The sequence below is a fragment of the Hemitrygon akajei genome, unplaced genomic scaffold, assembly GCF_048418815.1.
Source record: "Hemitrygon akajei unplaced genomic scaffold, sHemAka1.3 Scf000080, whole genome shotgun sequence".
NCBI classification, from domain to species: domain Eukaryota; kingdom Metazoa; phylum Chordata; class Chondrichthyes; order Myliobatiformes; family Dasyatidae; genus Hemitrygon; species Hemitrygon akajei.
The window spans coordinates 1652251-1678778 of record NW_027331966.1 but is presented as its reverse complement, the minus strand read 5'-3'; the positions used below and the strand labels follow the sequence as shown (position 1 = coordinate 1678778).

The 26528-nt window shown below is 43.7% G+C and overlaps 2 pseudogenes; one reads left to right on the top strand and one right to left on the bottom strand.

Moving 5' to 3' along the window:
• The first annotated feature begins 721 nt into the window (after positions 1 to 721).
• On the top strand, positions 722 to 19812 carry LOC140722555 (uncharacterized; annotated as a pseudogene).
• A 79-nt stretch (positions 19813 to 19891) lies between these two features.
• LOC140722553 (uncharacterized) overlaps positions 19892 to 26528 on the bottom strand; it is a 36599-nt pseudogene continuing 29962 nt past the window's right edge.

The window sequence follows — 26528 nt, the reverse complement described above, 5'->3', positions numbered from 1 at the left end:
AAACCAAACAGTTACCAGCACCAATCAGGGCTTTGGGGCTCCGGAAAGAGATGGGGTCTAGAGGTTACGAGCAGGAGGAGGAAGAGGAACAAGACCAACAGGATGTGGCTATGAATGAAAGATGAGAAACATTTCGAAACTGGTTAATTGAAAAACAAAATGGTTAATTTCTACAAAGCATTGCAGGTAATCAGCAGATCAGGCAGCAAATGTGGAGAGGAATAAAAGGGCAGCATTTAAGCCGAGCCCCTTCAGCATGTCTAGACTGTGTACTCCTCTACTTAGTTGCTGCCTGAACTGCAGTGTTCCTCCAGTATTGTGTGTGTGTGTGTGTGTGTGTGTGTGTGTGTGTGTGTGTGTGTGTGTGTGTGTGTGTGTGTGTGTGTGTGTGCGTCTCTGTATTTCCAGCAACTGCAGAATCTCTTCTGTTTCACATCGGTATTTGTAAGAGGATTGTACTTTGGCATTAGATACACGAAATGCATGTTGATAATGAGTGTATCGTTTATGGGAGCCGCTTTCTGCGTTAAGAAAGCTGCTGAGTTTTCTACACACACAAAAAAACTGAGATATGGACATGGAACCGATGCTCGCAGAAATTTTTAATGGCACCATGATTACCCATAAAGCCCCGCGGTTAAAATTTCGCTGTCGTTTGAAGCACCGATCAAATGCGCAGGCGTCAGGATTGCTGCCGGCTCTGATAATTACGCATGCGCGCAGTATACAAAATGTCGGGAGGAGCGGAAAGGTAAGGGCATTTTCGACTCTAATTGAGTGACAATTGCTGTGAGAACCGGAGACTGTGGCCCGCAAACTCGGCACAGGCAGGTCTTTTTCTTCTCTCTGAGCCCCACGATCCGTATACGGGCCCCGGAGAGCTTCCGGTAATCGGAATGGGAGCAGATAGATCTCACAGACAGAGCTGAGCTCTAGCAATCTGAATGCAAGGATTATGAACTCGGAAAAAGAGAACACAATCTTTCTATCAGCTGTTGAGGAAATCACCTTTGTTCTGCCTCCAACCGCAGCAAGAGAAAATCTGCAGCGGCTGGAAATCCAAGCAACACACAAAATGCCGGAGGAACTCAGCATTAGTACTCTTTTCCATCGATGCTGCCTGGCCTGCTGAGTTCCTCCAGCATTTTGTGTGTGTTGCTTGTTCTACCTCCTCTTGCTCTGGACATTTCTACCAGTGAGAACATGTTTTGTTCCATTCTCTCTGGGTCCGTAATAATATCAAGCTGCTTTGCCCTGGGCAACAAGCAGCTTTAACATCACAAATGTGCCAGACTCAAATGAGACAGACACGGCCCTTGTCTTCATATACATTGGCATTACCATCACTGAGTGCACCACCATCAGTCATTGGGGGAGGGTTCAGGGGGAATATTTATGTAGAGTACAGAAACTGGGGATGCCTGTTTGCATTTTGGTGATGCAAAAGTTACTGGAGAATTTACAAGTGGGAAGAAGTGGCGTGATATTTGGAAATCTGACTTTTTAAAGCATAGTTTAGCAAGCAAACCACATATGGACAATGTGCAAAAGCTTTGGTGAGAAAATCCTCCGTTACCCGTTCCAGGCCTGCTACATAGGTTGTGTGAGAGTGCAGATGAACTCGATCAAACCCAGAGGAGATCAAAGTTCCTATTGACAGTGATTTGCCAGCTGTTAGAATGAATGCCTCTCTATATAAAATTCACTGTGCACGTCTTGTCACTGTGTAAAAAATACACAGTACAAGATTTATCTGCAGTAGTTATTACAAATTAGAGGGGAGATTTTTACAAATTAGAGAGGATATTGGAGGGAAGGAGGGGAGACCTCCCGTGTCCCTGATGCCCTCACCTACAAGATGTACATCCAGCTGCAGCTTGTAACCCTGCACTTCAATGAGCTGCAACTTGAAATGGGTGAATTCCAGATCATCCAGCAGTTGGAGGGGGTGATAGATATGACATGAAGAGAGGTGAGTTACACCCAAGGGGCAGGACACAGGAAACTGGGTGAGAGACAGGAAGGAAAATGAGGTTAAATAGGCATCACAGAGTACTCTCGTGGCCATCCCCCACAACAACAGGTGGACCACTTTAGAAGGTGTTGGGAGGAATTACCTGGCAGAGGAGTCAAATGATGAGGGGTATTGAGCGTGTGGGTGGCCAGCAGTTTTTTCCCCAGGGATGAAATGGTTAACACGAGGGGGCATAGTTTTAAGGTGCTTGGAAATAGATACCGAGGGGATGTCAGGGGTATGTTTTTTACACAGAGAGTGGTGGGTGCGTGGAATGTGCTGCCAGCTGTGTTTGTTGAGGCAGATACAACAGGGTCTTTCAGCAGCCTCTTAGATAGGTACATGTAGCTTAGAAAAATAGAGGGTGTGTGCTGGGGAAATTCGGGGCAGTTACTAGAGTAGGTCACATGATTGGCACAACATTTTAGTCGGAATGGCCTGGAATATGCTGTAGATTTCTATGTTCCATTTTGAACAGTGAAGTAACTTCTCTTTTTTAACTGTACCGGGTCCACAATTTTAATGCCGCTTTTCCACAATCCCATAGAATCTTTGTCCATATCCTGAGTAAATAGAGAATGGAAAAATATTTAAGATCTCCCCCATCTGCTTTGGTCCCACACATGGATTGCCATTCCGGTCTTCCAGAGGACCAACTTTCTGCCTTGCAATCCTTTTGCTCTTAATCTATCACTAGAATCCCTGAGGATTATCCTTCACCTTTTCTGTGACAGCAACCTCATACCTTCATTTTGCCATCCTGATTTATTTCTTATGTGTTCCCTTGCATTTCTTATACTCCATAAGAAACTGACTGCCTATCCCTGTTATGCAATCCCATTTTGTGCTTTACCAGGGTCTCAATATCTCTTGAAATTCAAGGTTCCCTACAGTTTCTATCTTTACCTTTTATTCTGACAAGCACATACCCACTTTGTACTTTCAAAATTTTGGTTTGAAGGCCTCCCATTTACCAAGCACACCTTTGCCATAATGCAACATGTCCCAGTCCACAGTTGCCAGATCCTAGTATCTTAATTCCAGGTGTTGATCCATGCCCTGAACACATCTGCCTTTCCTACGCTGCTCCTTGTATTGAAATATACAGGGCTCAGCATATTCACTGCACCATGCTCAACTTTTTCATTCCTGACTTTGTCTGAGGACTGAACAACATCTGTCTCCACAACCTCTCCACTATCTGTTCTGTTATTCAGGCTCCCATTCCCCCTGCTACTTTAGTTTAACCCTCCTTACCCCCACCTCCCACCATGCACCTCAAAGCATCACCCCTTTGGCTTTCCTCTCCCAGATCAACAAAAAGGAGGTGCATACCAGGTACAGTCAGAGAGGAATAAATGGGGTACTTATGAAATACAGGAAATTCAAGTGAACACTGATGAAAGAAATAAAAGAAGGCATGAGGTTGCCCCAGCAGACAAGGTGAAGGAAAATCCTCAGGGATTCTGCAGATATGTTAAGAGCAAAACGATTGCATGGGAAAAAATTAATTCTCTGGAAGATCAGAATGGTAATCCATAAGAAGGGATAACATAGACGGGGAGATTTTTTTTTGCATCCGTATTTACTCAAGAGATGAACACAGAGTCTATAGAAGTGAGGCAAAGCTGCATCAACATCATGGACCCTGTACAGATTACAGAGGTGGAGGGATTTGCTGTCTTGAGGCAAATTAGTGTGGATCAAGCCCCAGGGCCTGACAAGTTGTTCACTAGGACCCTGCGGAAGACAAGTGCAGAAATTATTGGGGCCTTAGCACAGATATTTAAATCATCCTTAGTGACAGGTGAGATACCGGAGGATTGGAGGACAGACAATGTTGTTCTGCTGTTCAAGAAAGGCTGTAAAAATAAACTAGGAAATTATACATTGGTGAGCTTGACATCAGTACTGGGAAAGTTATTGGAATGTGTGTGCAGGAACCAAGTATATACTGTAAGTATTTGGATAGGTGTGGACTGATAAAGGATAGACAGCATGGCTCTAGCCAACCTTAGAGCGTCTCTCGAGGAAGTTATCAGGAAAGTGGATGAAGGCAAGGCAGAGGATGTTGTCTACATGGACTTTAGCAAGGCACTTGACAAAGTCTCATATGGGAGGTTGGTCAAGAAGGTTCAGTCACTCAGCATTCAAGATTAGACAGTAAATCGGATGAGACACTGTCTTTGGGAGAAGCCAGAGTATTTACAGATGATTGCCTCTCTGACTGGAGGCCTGTGTCTAGTGATGTGCCGCAGGGATCAGTGCTGGATCTGTTGTTGTTTGTCATCTATATCAGTAATCTGGATGATAGTGTGGTTAACTGGATCAGCAAATTTGTGGATGACAACAAGACTGGGGGTTTAGCGGACAGCAATAAGACTATCATGGCTTGCAGTGTGATCTGGACCAGGTGGAAAAATGGTTTTAGAAATGGAAAATGGAATTTAATGCAGACCAGTGTGAGTTGTTGCACTTTGGTATGAGCTACCAAGGGAGGTCTTTCACAGTGACTGGTCGGGCACGGAGGAGTGTTGTAGAAGAAAGGGACCTGGGAATACAAGTCCTTAATTCACTGAAAGTGGTATCACAGTTAGATAGAGATGGAAGGAAAGATTTTAGTTCATTGGCCTTCATGAACCATATACTGACAATAGATGGATGTTATGTTGACTTGTAGAAGACAATGGTGAGGCCTAATTTGGAGTATTGTGTGCAGTTTTGGTCACCTACCTACAGGAAAGATGTAAAAGAAGTTCAGAGATTTCAGAGAAAATTCACAAGGATGTTGCCGTGTCTGGAGGACTTGGGTTATAAGGAAAGATTGAACAAATCAGGACTTTATTCCCTGGAATGTAGAAGATTGAGGGGAGATTTGATTGTGATAGAGGGGCATAAATAGTGTAAATGCAAGCTGGCTTTCTCCACTGAGATGGGGGTGGGACTACAACCAGAGGCCATGGGTTAAGGGTGAAAGTTGAAACGTTAAGGGGAACATGAGGGGAAACTTCTTCACACAGACGGTCATCCGGATGTGGAATGAGCAGCCAGCACAAGTGGTGCATGCAAGCACAATTTCAACATTTAAGAGGTTCGTGTAGGTACCTGGATGGTAAGGGTTTGGGAGTGGGCAACTTAAATAGTCTTGCATAAACTAGATGGCCCAAAGGGCCTGTTTCTGTGCTGTAATTTTCTATGACTCTGACAAGAACCTGAAATAATACAAAAATTTACTCTAAATCCTTTTAACAGACGTGCGGACCAACCATTCATCTCAGCAGGAATTTTTTATATGGTGTTAAAACTGTGGCACTTTAAGTTAATAATACATAAAAGAAAATCCCAGATGCACGTCAAGAAAGACTATTTGTGTGAGACTGTTTCAGTTACTGTGGGGCCAGGCACCCATGCAGTTCAGCAGGAGGGGGGAATAATACCAATGGAGAGAGTCAAACTGAGCGAGGGTTCAAATTGGAGAAGGCCAAAATGCCCCATTCTTATAGAGACAGGAAGAGCATCAGAGAATTGATGGTCATTCCAGATACCAGCACTCTGCCCAGTCAGGAGATGATATCTCTGTCCAGCTTGGGTTGAATCTCACTATAACAGTGTGATACCAGATCAAACCTTGGCAACTCAAGTAATTTCAACTGAAATGTTGTCCTAAATCCATTGATGGATTTTGCAAATCTTTTTACAGGTTAAAAATGAGAAGGAATTCGTCTCCAGGAAGCTCAAACATGACACGCCAGTTTTGCTGTCTCTGTCTAGATATTTAAGAAGTGGAGTGAGGGATTCAATCGACCATCTTTCCTACTCAAGACTGTGGGGAGGGATTCATTCGGTCATCTGACCAACTGGCATGCCCATCATTTTACACAGGAGAAAGGCCGTTCAACTGCTCAGACAGTGGGAATAGATTCACTCGGTCATCTCAACTGAAGGTACATCAGCAAGTTCACACTGGGCAAGGCCATTCACCTGTTCTGTGTGTGAGAAACGATTCACTCAGTTTTCCCACCTGTGGACACACCAGTCACTTCACACCAGGCAGAGGCTGGTCATCTGCTGAATTTCTGGGAAAAGATTCACTCAGTCATCTGACCTAATGGCTCACCAGGGAGTTCACACCAGGGAGCGGCCATTCACTTGCTCAGTCTGTGGGAAGAGATTCATTAAATCATCCCACCTGCTGAGTCATCAGCGAGTTCACACTGGGGAGAAGCCGTTCAACTGCTCAGAATGTGGGAAGAGATTCACTGAGTTATCCAACCTACAGAATCATCAGCGAGTTCATACTGGGGAGAAGCCATTCACCTGCTCAGAATGCGGGAAGGGATTCACTCAGTCATCCCACCTGCAGAGACACCAACGAGTTCACACTGGAGAGAAGCCGTTCACCTGCTCAGTCTGTGGGAAGAGCTTCACTCACTTATGGAACCTACAGAATCATCAGCCAGTTCACACTGGAGAGAGGCCATTCACCTGCTCAGAATGTGGGAAGGGATTTACTCAGTCATCCAGCCTACTGAGTCATCAGCGAGTTCACACAGGGGAGAAGCCGTTCACCTGCTCAGAATGTGGGATGGGATTCACTCAGTCATCCCACCTGCAGAGACATCAGCGAGTTCACACTGGGGAGAAGCCGTTCACCTGCTCAGTCTGTGGGAAGGGATTCACTGATTCATCCACCCGGCAGAAACATCAGCGAGTTCACACTGGGGAGAAGTCGTTCACCTGCTCAGAATGTGGGAAGGGATTCACGGATTCATCCTGCCTACTGGTACATCAGCGAGTTCACACTGGGGAGAAGCCGTTCACCTGCTCAGAATGTGGGAAGGGATTCACTCAGTCATCCCACCTGCAGAGACATCAGCGAGTTCACACTGGGGAGAGGCCATTCACCTGCTCAGAATGTGGGAAGCGATTCACTCAATCTTCCACCCTACAGGCACACCAGCGAATTCACACTGGGGAGAAGCCGTTCACTTGCTCAGTCTGTGGGAAGCGATTCACTCTGTCATTCCAAGTACTGAAACACCAGCGAGTTCACACAGGGGAAAGGCCGTTCGCTTGCTCAAAATGTGGGAAGAGATTCGCTGGATCATCCAACCTACAGAGACATCAGCAAGTTCACACTGGGGAGAAGCCGTTCACTTGCTCAGGCTGTGGGAAGGGATTCCCTCAGTCATCCCAACTACTGGCACACCAGTCAGTTCACATTGGGGAGTGGCCATAGTTATGAATCCCTGGGTTTCGTTTGCTGTGGACTGTCATTTTAAGAGAGAGTGAGAGAGATGAAGAAGGTGAATCAGTCTGACTTGCAGCTTGTTTACATTGCTCACAGCTTGTTTCTTTTTAACCAAGGACACAGACACTCAGAGACAGATGGAGACGAAGGAGGCAAAATGGAAGGATCAAAACCAGGGAACTAGTGGCCAAGGGTCACTGTTTGGAACTTTCCTATGCCCACAAGTGTGGGTTAATTATCGATTCATCGTACATCGAATGTGTGGTTGTTACCTTGTTTGAGCTATAGGAGTGGATCAGATTTGGGGTATCCTGTGAAGACCACTGATGTGTTAACCCTTGCCTGGGTGTGGTGTGGTAATTCACTTGAAGACGATACCCCTTCTGACAAGTCACTTTCGGTGATAAATCGTATATGGGTTTGGAACGACGACAAATAAAATCTACAGCAACTGTTCTCTCGTTTTACCACCATGGAACCTGTGGAATTTGACATAATTGCCTTCTCTCAACATTTACGCTGGATTAGAAATATCTCTTTCATCACCTATTCCATGTTTGAACTGAACTTTCATACTTTGCCTTCTCAAGACTCCAAGCGTTGTTTCCCCCAAACTCAATAGTTTTGGAGTGATATTCACACACATATATACACATAACAATGTTAACTTTTGTTTATCTTGCTTGTTACTATATTATAAGTAGATTCTAATAAAGATAGGTTTAACATCAAAAACAGGCTCCAGGTGTAGTCTATTGCTACTGGTTCATTTCTAAAGCGTTACGATTCATAACAAAATTGGGCCTGCGTCCGGGATAGTAACAGTTTTGGGGGTGGAGACATTAATTATCAATTTCTTTGGGGAAGTCCCTTTTGATTTATTTGTGTGTGAAAAATCAGAAGCAATGGATGTTGATAGATGTCGGGAAGTGCTAGCCTCTGAGGCATTAGAGGACGCCAGAAGGATTGAGTTGTTGAATCTTGCCAGAAGGTTAAACCTTGCTAAGGTGAGATCGACAATGAGGAGGGCACAGATGCAGAGGATAATAGCTGAACATTATGTATCTGAGGGTGTGTTTAAAGTGGAGGAATTGGAGGTGTTTCCTGAAAGTAAACCTAGTGAGCTTGAGCTCCAGTACAAGTGAGAAAAATTAAAGATGGAGGCTGCGGAAAGGCAGAGGCAGTTTGAGGCTAGAGAGGCAGAAAAACAGAGGGAGGAAGCAGAAAGACAGAGGCTGGTCGAGCTGAAACGATAGAGAGATTGCAGCAAAGGGGTCTAGCGTTAGACTCTAGTGATGTTTGAGGCCATTCGGGAAGTTAAATTGGTACCTCCATTTAACGAGGCAGAGGTTGATAAATACTTTCAGCATTTTGAGAAGGTTGCTCAAAGTTTAAAGTGGCTAGAAGAGGGTTGGCCTATTCTCTTCCAAAGTGTAATTAAGGGGAAGGCTCATCAAGCCTATTCTGCTTTGACAGTTGATGAAGCAGCTGATTATGACATATTGAAACAGGCTGTGCTCATAGCTTATGAGTTGGTCCCAGAATCATACAGGCAAAAGTTTAGAAATTTGAGGAAATCTGTGAACCAGACATATGGAACTTGCTTATGAGAAGTTTGTGTGTTTTAACCGCTGGTGAACATATAAAAATATAAATGATGATTTTAACAGCTTGAAAGTGTTGCTTTTAAGTGAAGAATTCAAACGGTGCGTCCCTGATGACATAAAGACGTATTTAGATAAAAAGGATGCTGCCACTTTGCAGGAATCTGTTGGATTAGCAGATGAGTTTGTTTTAACTCATAAGGTTAAGTTTATCCCGAATAAGAGCTTCCAAAAGAGTAGCAAGGATAACCAGGGTAAATCAGAAATTAAAGCTGGGACTAGTGACAAGAGTAAGGATGAAGGGAAGCAGTTGAAAGATAAATATTCTTGTCTTGCTTGTTACTATTGTAAGAAAGCTGGTTATATGATGGCTAATTGTTGCCTTCTGGGGAAGAAAAAGGAAAAGGAGGCGGTCCCAAATGCCTGTGTTCCGTATGTTGAAGCACCTATCAACTCACAGGGTTCTGAACATTCTGTTTGAGGCTTAGTTAAGGTCTGAGAGGTCTGACCGTGTTAAGAAGGGATTCGATCATTTTATGTCAGATGGGTTTGTATTAGTAAAGGAAGGGTCAACCCCGGTACCAGTGAAAATTCTTTGAGTTACTGGGGCTTCTCAGTCACTTACATCAGACAGCATTCTAAAGTTTGGCGAAGAGACTAAGACTGGTGAGGTAAATCTTATTAAATTCATTTGGGGCGACATGGTTTCTGTGCCATTGCACAACGTAACTTTATTGTCAGGGTTGGTTTCGGGACCTGTTAAGATTGGAGTATGCTCCAGTTTGCCAAAGGAAGATGTTACTTTGCTGTTAGGGAATCACCTGGCAGATGGTAAAGTTGTTCCTGCAGTGCAGTTGACAACTAACCCAACCACTGACGACCTACAGATGGATTTTAACATTTATCCTTCCTGCGCAGGAACTCTATGTAAGGCTAAAATGTCTGCCGACGCAGACGAGTTTATCGCAGAACAGAACCAAGACCCAGAGTTTGAAGCTTTAAAAGAAACAGCTTTCTCAGATGATGAGATTAAGAAAGTGCCAGTCGGGTATTATCACAAGGGTGGAGTGATAATGAGGAAGTGGAGGCCACCTGCTATACCAGCGAGTGAGGCATGGGCAATTGTTCACCAAGGTGTAGTTCCTAAAGTTTATAGGACTCAAATTTTAACTTTGGCCCACAGTCTGCCCTCAGGTGGCCATTTTGGAGTGAATAAAACTGTAAGGATTATGTAATAATTCTGCTGGCCTAATCTGAGGAAAGATGTTGTGACCTTTTGCAGAACCTGTCACATTGGTCAAGTTGTCGGTAAACCTAATCAGGTCTCCACAGTGCCCCACTGCAGTCTATATATAACTGCATTTGGTGAACCCTTTTCAAAATTTATAGTGGATTGTGTTGGCCCATTGCCAAAGACTAAAGCTGGCCATCAGTGTCTGCTAACTATTATGTGTACTGCATTCAGATTCCCAGAGGCAATACCTCTCAGAAATATTAAAGCTAAAACTGTGGCGAAGGCTCTTACCAAGTTTTTTTTCACATTATTTGATTTGCCTATAGAAATCCAGTCTGATCAAGGAATCAATTTTACATCTAGATTATTATCTGGGAGCTAAGCAAATTAAATCGTCTGCGTAAGATCCAGAATTACGATGGGTTCTAGAAAGATTTCATTCTACCCTCAAAACAATGATAAAGAGATAATGTGTTCCACACTGTCTCTCTCTCTCTCTCTCTCTCTCTCTCTCTCTCTCTCACTCCGTGCCTTGGAAAGGCTTGAAAAATACATCATCGGACGCATGCACGCACACGCCAAAAAAAGACATACTGTGTTGAAAATGGAAAACACTGAGATGAAGGAATATATTTGCTTTTGTTCGCAGCAAGAGAGTTGGTAAAGGAATCACTGGGCTTTAGTCCATTTGAATTTGTATTTGGTCATAGAGTGAGGGGACCTTTGACCTTGTTAAAGGAACAGTGATTGATGGGGATGTGCATGTTAACTTGTTCGACTAAGTTTTGAAGTTCAACAATGAACTACCCCAGGCCTGTATTCTAGCGAGACAAAACTTAAAGATTTCTCAAAACAAAATGAAGTGTTGGTTTGATAAGTGGGCTTGCGAAAGATAATACCAGGTGGGGGATAAGGTGATTACCTTATCTCCAATGCCAACAAATCCACTTCAGGCAAAACTCAATGGACCCTGTGAAATAGTCTCTCAAATTAATAATGTGAATTATGTTATCAAAACACCCGACCGATGTAAACTAACACAGGTGGTACAGATAAATATGATAAAGCCTTATTTTGACAAGCAGGCACCATCTGTGAGTGTTGTTGTCAAAACATATGAATCTGGCAACCCTGAGAATGAAACAATTGACTCGTCAGAGACTTTTCACAAGCCAAACGTGGTCCCAGTTAGACTAATGAACTCCGTTGTTCCAGAAAACATTGATAACTGGTTGGCTCACCTGCAGCCAAAGCAACAACAACAGCTGAAGGAATTAATTCTGAAGTTTAAAGATTTATTTCCCGATGTTCCCAAGCAAACCACGGTCGCAATACATGATGTAGATATTGGTTAAACCGATAAAACAACACCCATATCGCATGAACGTAGAAAAGTGTAATTAGGCTGAGCAAGAAATTGAAAATATGCTGGAAAATGGTATTGATAGCCTTTCAGCATCAGATTGGAGCTCACCCTGCATTATTGTGCGCAAACCTGATGGTAGTGTTAGATTTTGCACTGATTATAGGAAGGTAAATGCAGCAACAAAAACAGATGCCTATTCTATCCCTAGGATAGATGATTGCATCGATAAGGTTGGAAAATCTGAATTTCTTACAAAGATTGATCTGTTTACAGGGTATTGGTGTGTTCCATTGACAGACAGAGGTAGAAATAATTCTGCATCTGTGATACCATCTGGGTTGTATGAATACAATGTTTTGCTGTTTGGAATGAAAACTGGTCCAGGAGCATTCCGGAAAATGAATGATTCTGTAATTCGAGGGTTGGAACACACAGATGCCTATATTGCTGACTTAGTCACAGGGAGTGACACTTGGGAAGAGCATATCTCTGCAGTATAAAAGCGGTTTGACAGGTTTTCCCAGGCCAGCCTTACAGTTAACTTAGCTAAGAGTGAATTTGGCCATGCCATTCTGACCTGTCTTGGTCAATGCAAGTTGGCTCCTGTTCGGCCAAAAGTCCAGGCAATTTCTTATATTCCTTTTCTGACTGCTAAGAAGGCTCTTATAAGGTTTCTGGGAATGGATGGATATTATCGTAAGTTCTGTATGAACTTTGCTGCTATCGCTCTTCCTCTGACTAACCTGAAGAAGTGTGAAAAGTTTGTTTGGACCGAGCCTTGACAGGAGATCTGACAGGAAGTCCAGGATTCAGCTACAAAGGACAGGGTGAAGGCCGAAGTCTCTGAGCTCCTTGTGGATACTTCATGCCTTTGTATGGCTACTGCTCCGCCCATGACTGCAAGGGACTGCAAAGAACTTTGGAGAGCAGAGAACATCAGAGAAACAAGCCTCCACTCCATGGACTCTCCCTACACTTCCCCTCCCTCGGAAAAGCAGACCATATGCACAAAAAAACCTCATAACCTGGACATTCCTGCTGCAAACCCGCTCCCACATTGGCGGAGAGATACAAAAGCCTTAAAGTGCGTAACACCAGGCTGAAGGACGGCTTCCTGTCTGTGGTTAGAAGCCAAATGAATGATAAAATGGACTCGACCTCACAATGTAACTCGACGTGACCCTGCACCATATGTCTACCTGTACTGCACTTTCTCTGCAGCCATAATGCTTTGTTAGTTATTTTTTGTTGTATATCAGCTCAATGTACCATCGTAATGTATCGATCTGTGTGGATGGTACATCAGGCAAGATTTTCACTGTAGCTCAGTACGTGATGATAATAAACAAATTTCCCCATTTTAACTGTGTGGAAATATTAGACAGACTGAGCTTCTGCTCTGGAACCTCAGAAGGAAACTGAACTGTTGTCATTTCTGTAGAAAGCAAATATCTGGAAAATGCTTCATTCTCACATTACGGTCTGCAGTAACTGGGATCAGTTGACCGGTGGTTGGTCTCCCATATCAATATCAGAATCAGGTTTAATAACACCGGCATATGCCAGGAAATTCATTGTTAATTGTTAATTCTTAACAAAAGATTTTAACAATTGTGATTTAAAATAAGAATATATATAGTACAAAAGTAGAAAAAATAAAAATGTAATAAACCTTTTTAATTGTGTGGAACTATTTGTCTGACTGGGTTGTTGCTTTGGAAATTCTGAAGTGAAGCTGAATTAAACTTTACACATTTATGAGAAGCTCAGATAAATACAAAAGGCTAAATTCTCACATAAATGGGTCAAACATCCAGAAACGTTGGCAGCACTTCAGCACGTCGAAACAGTGAATGAAACATGCAGAAAATATTGCAGAAAAAAAAACATTGTCCACCCACAACGAGAGGACGTGACCGATCCGGATCTCACTGCCTTGTCTGAACGGGGAAAGATGAAGCTACACGTACACGTAGAGCAGTGAACCGCAGATTCTGCAGATCTGCAGAAAAACGTGAAGAGCAAACGGGATCAGGTGACGGGTGGAGGGTCTCCCACCTGAACCGATGACTCTGCTCCTCTCCCCTCTCACACTGCCCGACCCATCCGCCGCATTCCCCACATGATTCCATATTTACACCAGATACATGTCAAATTTTCCAGACCATATCTACCCCGATCCCTTTCCCTCCACCCCCAGGTCACAGAGTCACAGGCTCGATTCCCATCCCGGTCCGAAACATAATTCAAGCCCAAACAGGAAATGTTCACGTTTCATTTAAATCAGTTCTGTGTTTATAATCACTAATTTCTATTCACATTCCTCCTGCTTCACTGGACAGGAACACTGAAACATCAAGTGAGAAACAGCAGGAGGAGGCCATTCGGCCCCTCTAACCATCAACAAGATGGCGGCTGCTCTCCCATCTCAGCCACGTTTCTGTCCGATCCTCATTTCCTCGATCCCTTCGGTCTCCACACATCTGTCGGCCTCTTTTCTACGTGAGGATGATCACTGAGTCTTCACCGCCCTCAGTAGAGGGGATTTACAGATATTCACCACCCTCGGAATGGAGACTTTTCCCCTCATCACAGTCCCGGACAGTCCACCCCCTTTTTCAGAGACTGGGATCCCTGGTTCAACCGGTAATAATGTTGTGCATTTCAATGTGTTCTCCTCTCAGTCCTCGATTCTCTAAATGACATTTAGAGTTATCACGTTTGATCTTTCTTCAAGTTATGACCCCAGCACTCCAGGGATCAGTCAGGTGAATCTTCTTAATCTTCTTATAACAAATACTCTCTAACCTCTTTGCTCATCCTCTATGGAATTAATTTACATCTTCTGCAGCCCCGTGTTGCCCCAAACACTCACCTCCCACCCTTGTCGCTATTTTCAGCTTCCACCTCCCCCCTCACCTGGATCCACCTCTCACTCCCCAGCTCTTGCCCCATCCCCACCGCTCACCTCTTTTCTCTGACTATTTCCCGTCCACTCTCAGTCCAGAGGGTGGGTCTCGGCCCGAAATGTTGACGGTCCATTTCCCCCCACAGATGCTGCCCGACCCACTGAGTTCCTCCGGCAGTTTGTTATTGTATCTGTATAACCCGTGTTAGTATGGGGATCGGGATTTTACACCATATTCCAGGGTTAGGGTTAGGGTTAATGGACTTCTCGGTGAGACAAGAACATTAATCACGGGTTTCATCACTGAATCTAGTGTTGTGGGATGTAAATTCCCCTGTTATGTGTCCGGCTGTGCCGTGTTGTTGGTGGAGTGGGCAGCGTGGTGTTTGTCTCGATTCGGGTCACAACACCAGAATTGCCAGCGAGGTCCACACACAGTGTATTAGTCAACAGAAAACCTCTCGTCCCTGCAGTCTTTGTCTCCTGGTAAACTCAACACCCTGACAGTGTGGACCCTTTCCTATCAGAGTCAGGGAATCATTCAGACAGCTGATCGCTGAGAGGAATTATATTTATTGGTCATTAAAGTTCACCCAGATTCGTTTGGACGGATTTGATGTGGAGTTGGGGTGTCACAGTGAAAGGGCCGGACGGCCGAACTCTCTCCGTTGTCCAAACATCCTTCCAGGTGAGGCGACACTTCACCTGTGAATTTTCCGGGGTCGCCTATTGTGTCCGCTGCTCCCGATGCGGCCGCCTCCACACTGATGACACCGGCTCCTCCGCAGTTGTGCCGGGTAGGAATGTTTTTATAACGGGTGCCGATATGTTTCTTCCCTTTGTGCGGGAAGGGTGGGTTTTGGGGGTTGATGATCGGGATGCCGTCCTTTTTGATTCAGGGGGTGGGGAGGGAGTTTCATTTTTTTTCTCTCTGAACGACTTTCCTGTTTTCTTTGTTTCGTGGTTCTCTGGAGAAGAAAAAAAAACTCAGCGTTATTTATGGATACCTGCTTTGATAGTAAATTAACCTTTCAACTATCCACTCCGAGCGGGACTTGTTAGTCACTCAGACAGGAACAGTCTGTGAATGCTCCCATCCAATTCACCAATTCCCCTGACACCACAGATATATCTGTCCAGATACTCCCCACACAAGACAGGCTGGAGCCAAAAATATTTACTACATGCCAGGCCCTAAAGAGAATTACAAAATAGTCATAATGGCTTATACACACAGAACAGACTGAAGCTGTCCTATCTCTACACATGAGTGCACAAGGAGATAAGCATCCTGAAACCCTAGCTAGCTACCCTCAAGAAGAAATATGGCTCAGCATGACTTAGTACATCTGTTGATCATCAGCAGTTTCTTTCAGAAAAACAGGCTGCAATTGTTTAACGAAGTGTTAACACTTTTACATACTTTATCATTCCCTCCTTTAGATCATTACATGATCAACAACGCTGTAACGTTTTACAGAGAAAGCAACCAAGTACAGCATTGACTTCTCAGTGGGTAAAAACGGCATTCATCAGTAATTATAACAATGATATGTACAACCATTTGGACATAATGCAATATCATGCCCCACATATTACCGACAGGTCTTCGAAGATCACCATTTCGACCCTTCGGTGAATCCGTGTAAATCCTGCTCTACTCTCTTGATGCTGTCAGTCTCCTTGGCAGTGTGCTTGGAGAGGGATGTAACGTTAGTAGACTCATCAGGGATATAGGTGCAGCATTCTGTGTCAATAATAGCACAGGCTCCCCCTTTCTCAGCTGGGATAAAATCTAAAGCCGTACGATTCTGTACGACTGTTTGCCAGATTGCAATCATTTCAGTGGATATTTCTGTTACTTGGGCCTGTGTTTCTGTCAGGGCCCCTGCAGTGTTGTGGCCAGCTCCTCAAGTGCTTGTAGCCAAATTGATTATCTCTCGTGAATTCCTGGCTACTCCATAGGAGAGAAAAGCGATCATCCAAAATCGCTCAGTCTCAGTTATTCCTCTCCGCTGCTGGCACCTGCGGTTCTCTCCAGGATGCATGTTTCCCAGTATAGGAAGTTCAGTTTGGTGGGGGCCCGCGATACCATCCCTCAAAACACCGACAGCCACAGTCATCTCTGACTGGACCACAGTTACTCACTCTCTTCCCCAGGTGTTATTTGAGGAAGCCCTGGCTGAGAGTTCCTCACTCTGGTTGAGCAGGATTACAGACATTGGAATCATAGTTTTACCCAGCAGGCCCCTAGTTCTACCAGTTTGGCAAGGTGTGACAGAGAGACAGAAAGGTGTTCACATGGGCCCCCCCAGAAAGACATAAACACGAACACCTCTGTTACATTCCTGTAACGGTTTAAATGAACCAGCAGCAATAGACCACACCTGGAGTGTGCTTTTGATGTTAAAACCACTGGCTTTATTCGTATCTACTTATAATATAACAAATTAAGCAAAATAATCAAAAGCTAAAAGTGTTATGAGGACACATATGTGTAAATATAACTCCCAAACCACTGAGCTCAGGGAATACCAAGCTTAAAGTCCTGAGATGGGAAAGTATGAAATTCAGTTCATCCACGGAATCAATGACGAGAGAGAGATTTGTAATCCAAGGTGAATGTCAAGAGAAGGCAATTACATTGAATTCCACAAATTCCACAGTGGTAAAACAAGATAACAGTCGCTGTAGGTCTTATCCGTTGTTGTTCTAAATGCACATACGAATTATCTCCAAAAGTAGCTTATCACAGGAGTACTGTCTTCAGAAGGAACTACCACCCAGGCAAGGGTTAACACACAGGTTTATTCCGCAGGGTACTCCCAATCCAGACCCAACGCACAAAGTATTACCGACAGTGATTTCCACAGAATATCCCTTCTCACAAGTTTTTACCACATAACACACCCGAATCCAGCTAAGGGTTAACAAAAGTTGTAGCCACGGGATACTCCAACAAAATCCCCATATGGATTATACGAATTATCACCAACAGTGATTGGTCACAGGGGTACCTCTTCAAGTGAATTACCACCCCCAAGCAAGGGTCAGCACAAGTGGTCCTCACAGGATACACCGATACCAACAGATCTACTCCAATGGATCAAACAAAGTGACAATCACACATTCGGTATACGCTGCATCAATAATCAACCCACCCTTGTGGGCATAGGAGAGTCCAAACAGTGGCCTTTGTCCTCTAGGAACCTTTGTTTCGAACTTTCCATCTTCTTTCTTTCTCTCTGGCTGACTGTGTTTGTGACTGTCCTTGCTTAAATAAAACAAACTGTGAGCTATGTAAACACAAGCTGCAAGCAAGTGTAAACACGCTGCATAGTCAAATAGTTCCGCCCCTCTCTCTCTCTCTCTCAGTAAGAATCAAACAGGAGCCGGGAAAGCCAGGCTTGTATACAGAGGAATTTAGAAGGAGAATTTAGAATTTAGTATTTCTCCGTGTGTCGCTTTTTTAGTTATCTTCTGTTGCTCTTTAAAAGTTTCCCAATCCTCTGGCTTCCCTCTCATCTTTGCTATGTTACACATCTTCTCTTTTATTTTTATACTGTCCTTGACTTCCTTGTCAGACATGGTCGCCCCTACTATCCTTAGCTGGCTTTTACCACTGAAATGGTGTGGGACTACAACCAGAGGCCATGGGTTAAAGGTGAAAGGTGAAATGTTAAGGTGAACATTAGGGGGAACTTCTTCACACAGTCAGTCATCCGGGTGTGGAATGAACAGCCAGCACAAGTGGTGCATGCGAGCTCAATTTCAACATTTAAGAGGTTCGTCTAGGTACCTGGATGGTAGGGATGTGGGAGTGGGCAGTTTAATTAGTTCAGCACAAACCAGATGGCCCAAATGGCCTGTTTCTGTATTGTAATTTTCCACAAGAACCTGAAGTAATACTAATATTCACTCTAAATCCTTTTAACAGCTGTGCAGACCAACCATTCACCTCAGCAGGGATTTTTTATATGGCGTTAAAATTGTGGAACTTTAAGTTAATAATACGTCACAGAAAATCCCAGATGCACGTCAGGAAAGACAATTTGCATGAGAATGTTTCAGTTTCTGTGGGGCCAGGCACCCATGCTGCTCAGCAGGAAGATGGAATAATACCAATGGAGAGAGTCAAACTGAGCCAGGGTACAAATTGCAGATGGCAGAAATGCCCCATTCTTATAGAGACAGGAAGAGCATCGGGGAATTGATGGTCATTCCAGATATCAGCACTCTGCCCAGTCAGGAGATGATTTCTCTGTCCAACTTGGGTTCAACCTCATTGTAAAAGTGAGGAACAGCCAGATCAAAACTTGGCGACTCAAGCAATCTCGTCTGAAATGTTGTCCTACAGCCATTGCTGGACTTTGTAAATCATTTCACAGGTTAAAACGAGAAGGAATTTGTTTCCAGGAATCTCAGACACAGCACGCCAATTTTGCTGTCTCTGTCCAGATATTTAAGAAGTGGAGCGAGGGATTCAATCGACTATCCTTCCTACTCAGACTGTGGGGAGGGATTTATTCGGTCATCTGACCAACTGGCACGCCCGTCATCTTACACAGGAGAAAGGACGGTCACCTGCTCAGACAGTGGGAATAGATTCACTCGGTCATCTCAACTGAAGGTACGTCAGCAAGTTCACACTGGACAAGACCATTCACCTGTTCTGTTTGTGAGAAAGGATTCAATTGGTCTTCCCACCTGCGGACACACCGTCAGTTCACACCGGGCAGAGGCTGGTGATCTGCTGAATTTGTGGGAAAGGATTCACTCAATCATCTGACGTAATGGCACACCAGCGGGTACACACTGGGGAGAGGCCATTCACCTGCTCAGAATGTGCGAAACGATTCACTCGGTCATCCAACCTACAGAGACACCAGAGAGTTCACACTGGGGAGAAGCCGTTCATTTGTTCAGAATGTGGGAAGCGATTCACTCGCTCTTCCACCCTACAGATACATCAGCGAGTTCACACTGGGGAGAAGCCGTTCACTTGCTCAGTCTGTGGGAAGGGATTCAGTCAGTCATCCAACCTACGGAATCACCAGCGAGTTCACACTGGGGAGAAGCCGTTCACCTGCTCAGTCTGTGGGAAGGGATTCAGACATTCATCCAACCTACAGAGTCATCAGCGAGTTCACACCGGGGAGAGGCCATTCACCTGCTCAGTCTGTGGGAAGGGATTCACTCTATCACACCACCTACAGAGCCATCAGCGAGTTCACACTGGGGAGAAGCCGTTCACCTGCTCAGTCTGTGGGAAAGGATTCACTCAGTCATCCACCCTACAGAGACACCAGCGAATTCACACTGGGGAGAAGCCGTTCACCTGCTCAGTCTGTGGGAAGGGATTCACTCTATCACACCACCTACAGAGACACCAGCGAATTCACACTGGGGAGAAGCCGTTCACCTGCTCAGAATAAGGGAAAGGATTCACTCAGTCATCCCACCTACTGGCACATCAGTCAGTTCACAATGGGGAGTTGCCGTTGTTATAAATCCCTAGATTTCGTTTGCTGTGGACTGCCAGTTTAAGAGAGAGAAATTAAAAAGTTAAATCAGTTTGACTTGCAGCTTGTTTACATCCGTGCCGCTTGTTTAGATTTAACCGAGGACACAGACATTCAGAGTCAGACAGAGACGAAGTAGGTAAAATGGAAGGATCAAAACCAGGGAACTAGTGGCCAAGGGTCACTGATTGCAATTTTCCTATGCCCACAAGGGTGGGTTAATTATCGATTCAGCGTACTCAAATGTGTGGTTGTCACCTCGTTTGATCCGTAGGAGTGGATCTGATTTGGAGTATCCTGTGAAGACCACTAATGTGTTAACCCTTGCCTGGGTGTGGTGGGGTAATTCACTTGAAGACGATACCACTTGTGACAAGTCACTTTCCGTGATATTTCGTATGTGGATTTGGAATGATGACGGATAAAATCTACAGCAACTGTTGTCTCGTTTTACCACCATGAAACCTGTGGAATTCGACATAATTGCCTTCTCTCAACATTTACGCTGGATTAAAAATATCTCTCTCATCACCTGAACTTTCATACTTTGCCATCTCAAGACTCCAAGCCTTGTTTCCCCCGAGATCAATAGTCCAGGAGTTATATTTACACACATATATACACACATAACACTTTTGTTTATCTTGTTTCAGTTACTATATAATATGTAGATTCTAATAAAGATAGTTTTAACATCAAAACAGACTCCAGGTGTAGCCTATTGCTGCTGTTCGTTTCTAAAGTGTTAAAATTCATAACAAAATTGGGCCTGCGTCCGGGATATTAACAGATTTGGGGGCGTATCATTAATTATCGATTTCATTGGGGAAATTCCTTTTGATTTATTTTTGTGTGGAAAATCAGTAGCAATGGATGTTGATAGATGTCTCGAAATGCCAGCCTCTGAGGCATTGGAGGACCCCAGAAGGATTGAGTTGTTAATTATTGCTAAAAAGTTAAAAGGTTAAAACTTACCAAGGGGAAATCAACAATAACAGATGCAGAGTGTAATAGCTGAACATTATATATCTGAGGGTGTGTTTAAAGTGGAGGAGTTGGAGGTGTTTCCTGAAAGTAAACCTAGTGAGCTTGAGCTCCAGTACAACTGAGAAAAATTAAAGATGGAGGCTGCGGAAAGGCAGAGGCAGTTTGAGGCTATAAAGGCAGAAAAACAGAGGGAGGAAGCAGAAAGGCAGAGGCTGTTCGACCTGGAAAAGAAAGAGTGGGTCGAGTGTTAGACTCTGGTGATAAGTTTAAGGCCATTCGGGAAGTTTCATTGGTATCTCTATTTGACGAAGCAGAGGTTGATAAATACTTTCAGCATTTTGAGAAGGTTGTTTAAAGTTTAAAGTGGCCAAAAGAGGGTTGGCCTATTCTCTTACAAAGTGTAATTAAGGGGAAGGCTCAGCAAGCCTATTCCGCTTTGACAGTTGATGAAGCCGCTGATTATGACATAGTGTAACAGGCTGTGCTCAAAGAGTACGAGTTTTTCCCAGAATCATACAGGCAAAAGTTTAGAAATTTGAGGACGTCTGTGAACCAGACTTATATGGAACCTGCTTATGAGAAGTTTGTGTGTTTTGACCGCTGGTGCATAAATAAAAATATAAATGATAATTTGAACAGTTAGAAAGAGTTGGTTTTAATTGAAGAATTCAGAGGGTGCGTGCCTGATGATATAAAGAGATATTTAGATGAAAAGGATGCTGCCACTTTGCAGGAGTCTGCTGGATTAGCAGATAAGTTTGCTTTAACTTATAAAGTTCTGACATTCTGTTGAGGCTCAGTTAAGGAAAAAGGAAAAGGAGGCAGTCCCGAATGCCTGTGATCAGTCTGTTGAAGCACCTGTCAACCCACAGGGTTCTGAACATCCTGTTGAGGTTCAGATAAGGGTTTGAGAGGTGTGACCCAGTTAAGATGAGATTCGATCATTTTATGTCAGATGGGATTGTATTATTAAAGGAATGATCAACCCCGGTACCACTGAAAATTGTTTGAGATACAGGGGCTTCTCAGTCACTTATATGAGACAGCATTCCAAAGTTTGGTGATGAGACTGAAACAGGTGAGGTAAATCTTATTAAAGGCATTGGGGGCGGTGTGGTTTCTGTTCCATTGTACAAGGTAACTTTACAGTCAGGGTTGGGACCTGTTAAAATCGGATTGTGCTCCAGTTTACCGGTGGAAGATGTTACTTTGCTGTTAGGGAATGACCTGGCAGATGTTAAAGTAGTTCCTGCAGTGTAGTTGACAACTAAGCCAACCACTGACGACACACAGATGGATTTTAACATTTATCCTTCCTGCGCAGTAACTCAATGTATGGCTAAAAAGTCTGCCGACGCAGACGGTTCTGTGCAGCATGATTCTGATACCCATGATAGCCAAAATCGGGATTCAGGTTATGATGACTTGTCAGGGACTTTTCTGCCTTCATTGTTTCAACAGGATTCAGGTGGCAAGTTTGATGAAAAAGATTTATCCCTGTCTAGGAAAGAGTTTATAGCAGAACAGAACCGAGACCGTGAGACTGAAGCTTTAAAAGAAACAGATCTCTCAGATGATGAGATTAAGAAAGTGCCAGTAGGGTATTATCTCAAGGATGGATTGCTAATGAGGAAGTGGAGGCCACCTGCTATACCAGAGAGTGAGGAATGGGCAATTGTTCACCAAGTTGTAGTTCCTAAAGTTTATAGGACTTAAATTTGAACTTTGGCCCACAGTATGCCCTTAGGTGGCCATTTTCGAGTGAATATAACTGTAAACAGGTTTATGAAATAATTTTACTTGCTTAATTTCAGGAAAGATGTGACCTTTTGCAAACCTGTCACACTTGTCCATTTGTGGGTAAACCCCACCAGGTCACCCCAGTGGCCTGTACCTGCATTCGGTGAACCCTTTTCTAAAGTTATAGTGGATTGTGTTGACCCATTGCCGAAGCCTAAACCTGGCCATCAGTAACTACAAAGTATTATGTATACTGCATCCAGATTCCCAGAGGCAATACCTTTCAGAAATATTAAAGCTAAAACTGTAGCGAAAGTTCTTACCAAGTTTTTTTTTCACTTTTTCTGGATTGCCTAAAGAAATCCAGTCTGATCAAGAAAGTAATTTTACACCTGGATTATTTCAGTAGGTATTTTATGAACTAGGAGCTGAACAAATAACATCATCTGCGTACCATCTGGAATCACAAGGGCTGCAGAAAGTTTTCATTCTACACTCAAAACAATGATTAAGACATAGTGTGTTGAAAATGGAAAGACTGGGATGAAGAAATATATTTGCTTTTGTTCTCAGTAAGAGTCAGTACAGGATCACTGGGCTTTAGTTCACTTGAACTATTTGGTTGTAGACTGAGGGGACCTTTGACTTGTTAAAGGAACAGTGGATTGATGGGGATGTACATGTTAACTTGTTAGACTATGTTTTGAAGTTCAATAAAAACTACACCAAGCGTGTAGTCTAGTGAGACAAAACTTAAACATTTCTCCAAAAAAACTGAAGTGTTGGTTTGATAAGCGGGCTTGCGAACGAAAATACCAGGTGGGGGATATCTTATCTTATCTTATTTTATCTCCAATGTTGACGAATCCACTCCAGGTGAAACTCAATGGACCGTATGAAATAGGCTCTCAAATTAACGTTGTAAATTATGTTATTAAAACACCCGACTGACGTAAACTAACACAGGTTGTACACAGAAATATGATAAAGCCTTATTTTGACAAACAGGCACCATCTGTGAGTGTTGCTGTCAAAACATATGAATCTGGTAACCCTGAGAATAAAACAATTGTCTTGTCTGAGACTTTTCACAAGCCAAACGTGGCCCCAGTTAGGCTAATGAACTCGGTTGTTCTGGGAAAAAAAAATGATAACAAGCTGGGTCATTTGCAGCCAGAGCAACAACAGCTGAAGGAATTAATTCTGAAGTTTAAAGATTTATTTCCTGATGTTCCCAAGCAAACCACGGTCGTAGTACATGATGTAGATATTGGTCAAACCAAACCGATTAAACAACACCAATATCGTATGAAAGTAGAAAAGAGTAAATTGACTGAGCAAGAATTTGAAAATATGCTGGTAAATGCAGCAACAAAAACAGATGCCTATCCTATCCCTAGGGTGGATGATTGTATCGATAAAGCTGGAAAAGCTAAATTTCCAACAAAGATTGATTAGTTGAAAGGGTTTTGGTGTGTTCCATTGATGGACAGAGGTAGAGAAATTTCTGCGTTTGTGATACCTTCTGGGTTGTATGAATACAATGTTTTGCCGTTTGGAATGGAAAAATTGTCCAGGATCATTTCAGAGAACGTTTGATTCTGTAATTCGAGGGTTGGAACACACAGATGCCTATATTGATGACTTAGTCACAGGGTATGACACTTGGGAAGAGCATATCTCTGCAGTAGAGAAGCTGTTTGACAGGCTTTCCCAGGCCAGCCTTACATTTAGCTAAGAGTGAATTTTGTCATGCCACTGTGACTTATCTTGGCTATGTTGTAGGTCAAAGCAAGTTGGCTCCTGTTCAGGCAAAAGTCCAGGCAATTTCTGAAGTTCCTATTCCGACTGGTAAGAAGGCTCTTAGAAGGTTTCTGGGAATGGTTGGATAAAGTTCAGCAAGAACTTTACTGATATCTCTCTTCCTCTGACTAATGTCCTGAAGCGGGGTCAAAAGTTTCTTTGTACCGAGCCTTGTCAGGAGGCATTTGATCGATTGAAAGCCATTTTTATGTCATTAACATGTGCTCAGGGCACCTGACTTTACAAAGCCATTTTCTATAGCTGTGGATGCCAGTGATGAAGCTGCTGGGGCAGTGTTATTACAGAAAGATGATAGTGATATTGAATATCCTGTAGCTTACTTTTCGAGAGAATTCAATGAGCATCAAAGAAATTATTCCACCTTAGCCGGCTCACTTTTGACATTTAAGAAAATCTTGGACAGATATATGGATGAGAGGGGCTTGGAGGGATATGACCCAGGTGCAGGTGAGTGGGACGAGACAGAAAACTAGTTCGGCACAGCCAAGAAGGGCCAAAAGGCCTGTTTCTGTGCTGTAATGTTCTATGGTTCTTAGAGAAAGAGTTGTTGTAACTCATCTTGGCCTTGCGGCATTTTGATGTTGATGTTTGTTCTGAGAAGAAACCTCTTGTAGTTTATACTGATCATAATCTGTTGGTGTTTTTGATTAAGGTAAAGGGCAAAACCAGATGATTGTTAAACTAGTGTCTGATTTTGCAATAATATGGTATTGTGATAATGCATATGAAAAGCACGGACAATATCATTGCCGATTGTCTTTCCAGATGGAAGCTTACAGTTTTAATAGTGAAGCAGAATCTGGTATTTGCATACGATTCTGCAATGTGTTACATGATAATCATACATGCATTATTTTACATACTGTAGCTTGCAGTTAAAATTTTTCTCTTTTAGTTCAGAAATAAATTTCCTTTGTGGGGGGCGAAGTGTTATGTATCTCTCGGTATCGTTTGCTGTGGACTGTCACTTTAAGAGAGTGCCTGAGTGAGGTGGGGACAAACAATGACTTTCTCAGCTCACTTTTGATTTTTAGAGAGAGAGAGAGCTCAAGGAGGCGGGACTGTCTGACTTGCAGCTTGTTTACATTACTCGCAGTTTGTTTCGTTTTAAGCGAGGACACAGACACTCACAGTCAGAAGGACGCAAAGAAAGAGAACAAAAGGATTTGGACAAGGAAGCTAATGGCCAAGGGTCACTGTTTGGAACTCTCCTGTGCCCACAAGGGTGGTTTGATTATCGATCCAGTGCACATCGAATGTGTGGCTGTCACCACGAATAATCCACAGGAGTGGATTTTGTTTGGGGAATCCTGTGGTGATCACTTACGTGTTAACCCTTGCCTGGGTATGTGGTGTGGCGATTCACTTGAAGACGATATCCCTGTGACACACACGAGGAAATCTGAAATTCAAACAACAACACACACAAAATGCTGGTGGAACACAGCAGGCGAGGCAGCATCTATAGGGAGAAGCGCTGTCAACGTTTCGGGCCGAGACCCTTCGTCATGACTAACCGAAAGGTAAGATAGTAAGAGATTTGAAAGTAGTGGGGGGAGGGGAATTGCGAAATGATAGGAGAGTACCGGAGGGGGTGGGATGAAGCTAAGAGCTGGAAAGGTGATTGGCGAAAGTGATACAGAGCTGGAGAAGGGAAAGGATCATGGGACGGGAGGATTCGAGAGAAAGAAAGGGGGGGGGGGCGGTTAGATGGAGAACAGGTAAACAACTAAACATGTCACAGATGGGGTAAGAAGGGGAGGAGGGACATTATCAGAAGTTAGACATTTTAATTACACGTCCCATTCCCATTCTGATATGTCTATCCATGACCTCCTCAATTGTCAAAATGAATCCAAACTCAGGTTGGAGGAGCAACACCTTATAATCGACTGGGTAGCCTCCAACCTGATGGCATGAACATTGACCTCTCTAATTCCGTTAATGCCCCTCTTTCCCTTCTTACCCCATCCCAGATATATTTATTTCTTTGCCTGTTCTCCATCTACCTCTGGTGTCCCCCCCCCCCCAACCTCCTTTCTTACTCCCGAGGCCTCCGGTCCCATGATCCTTCCCCT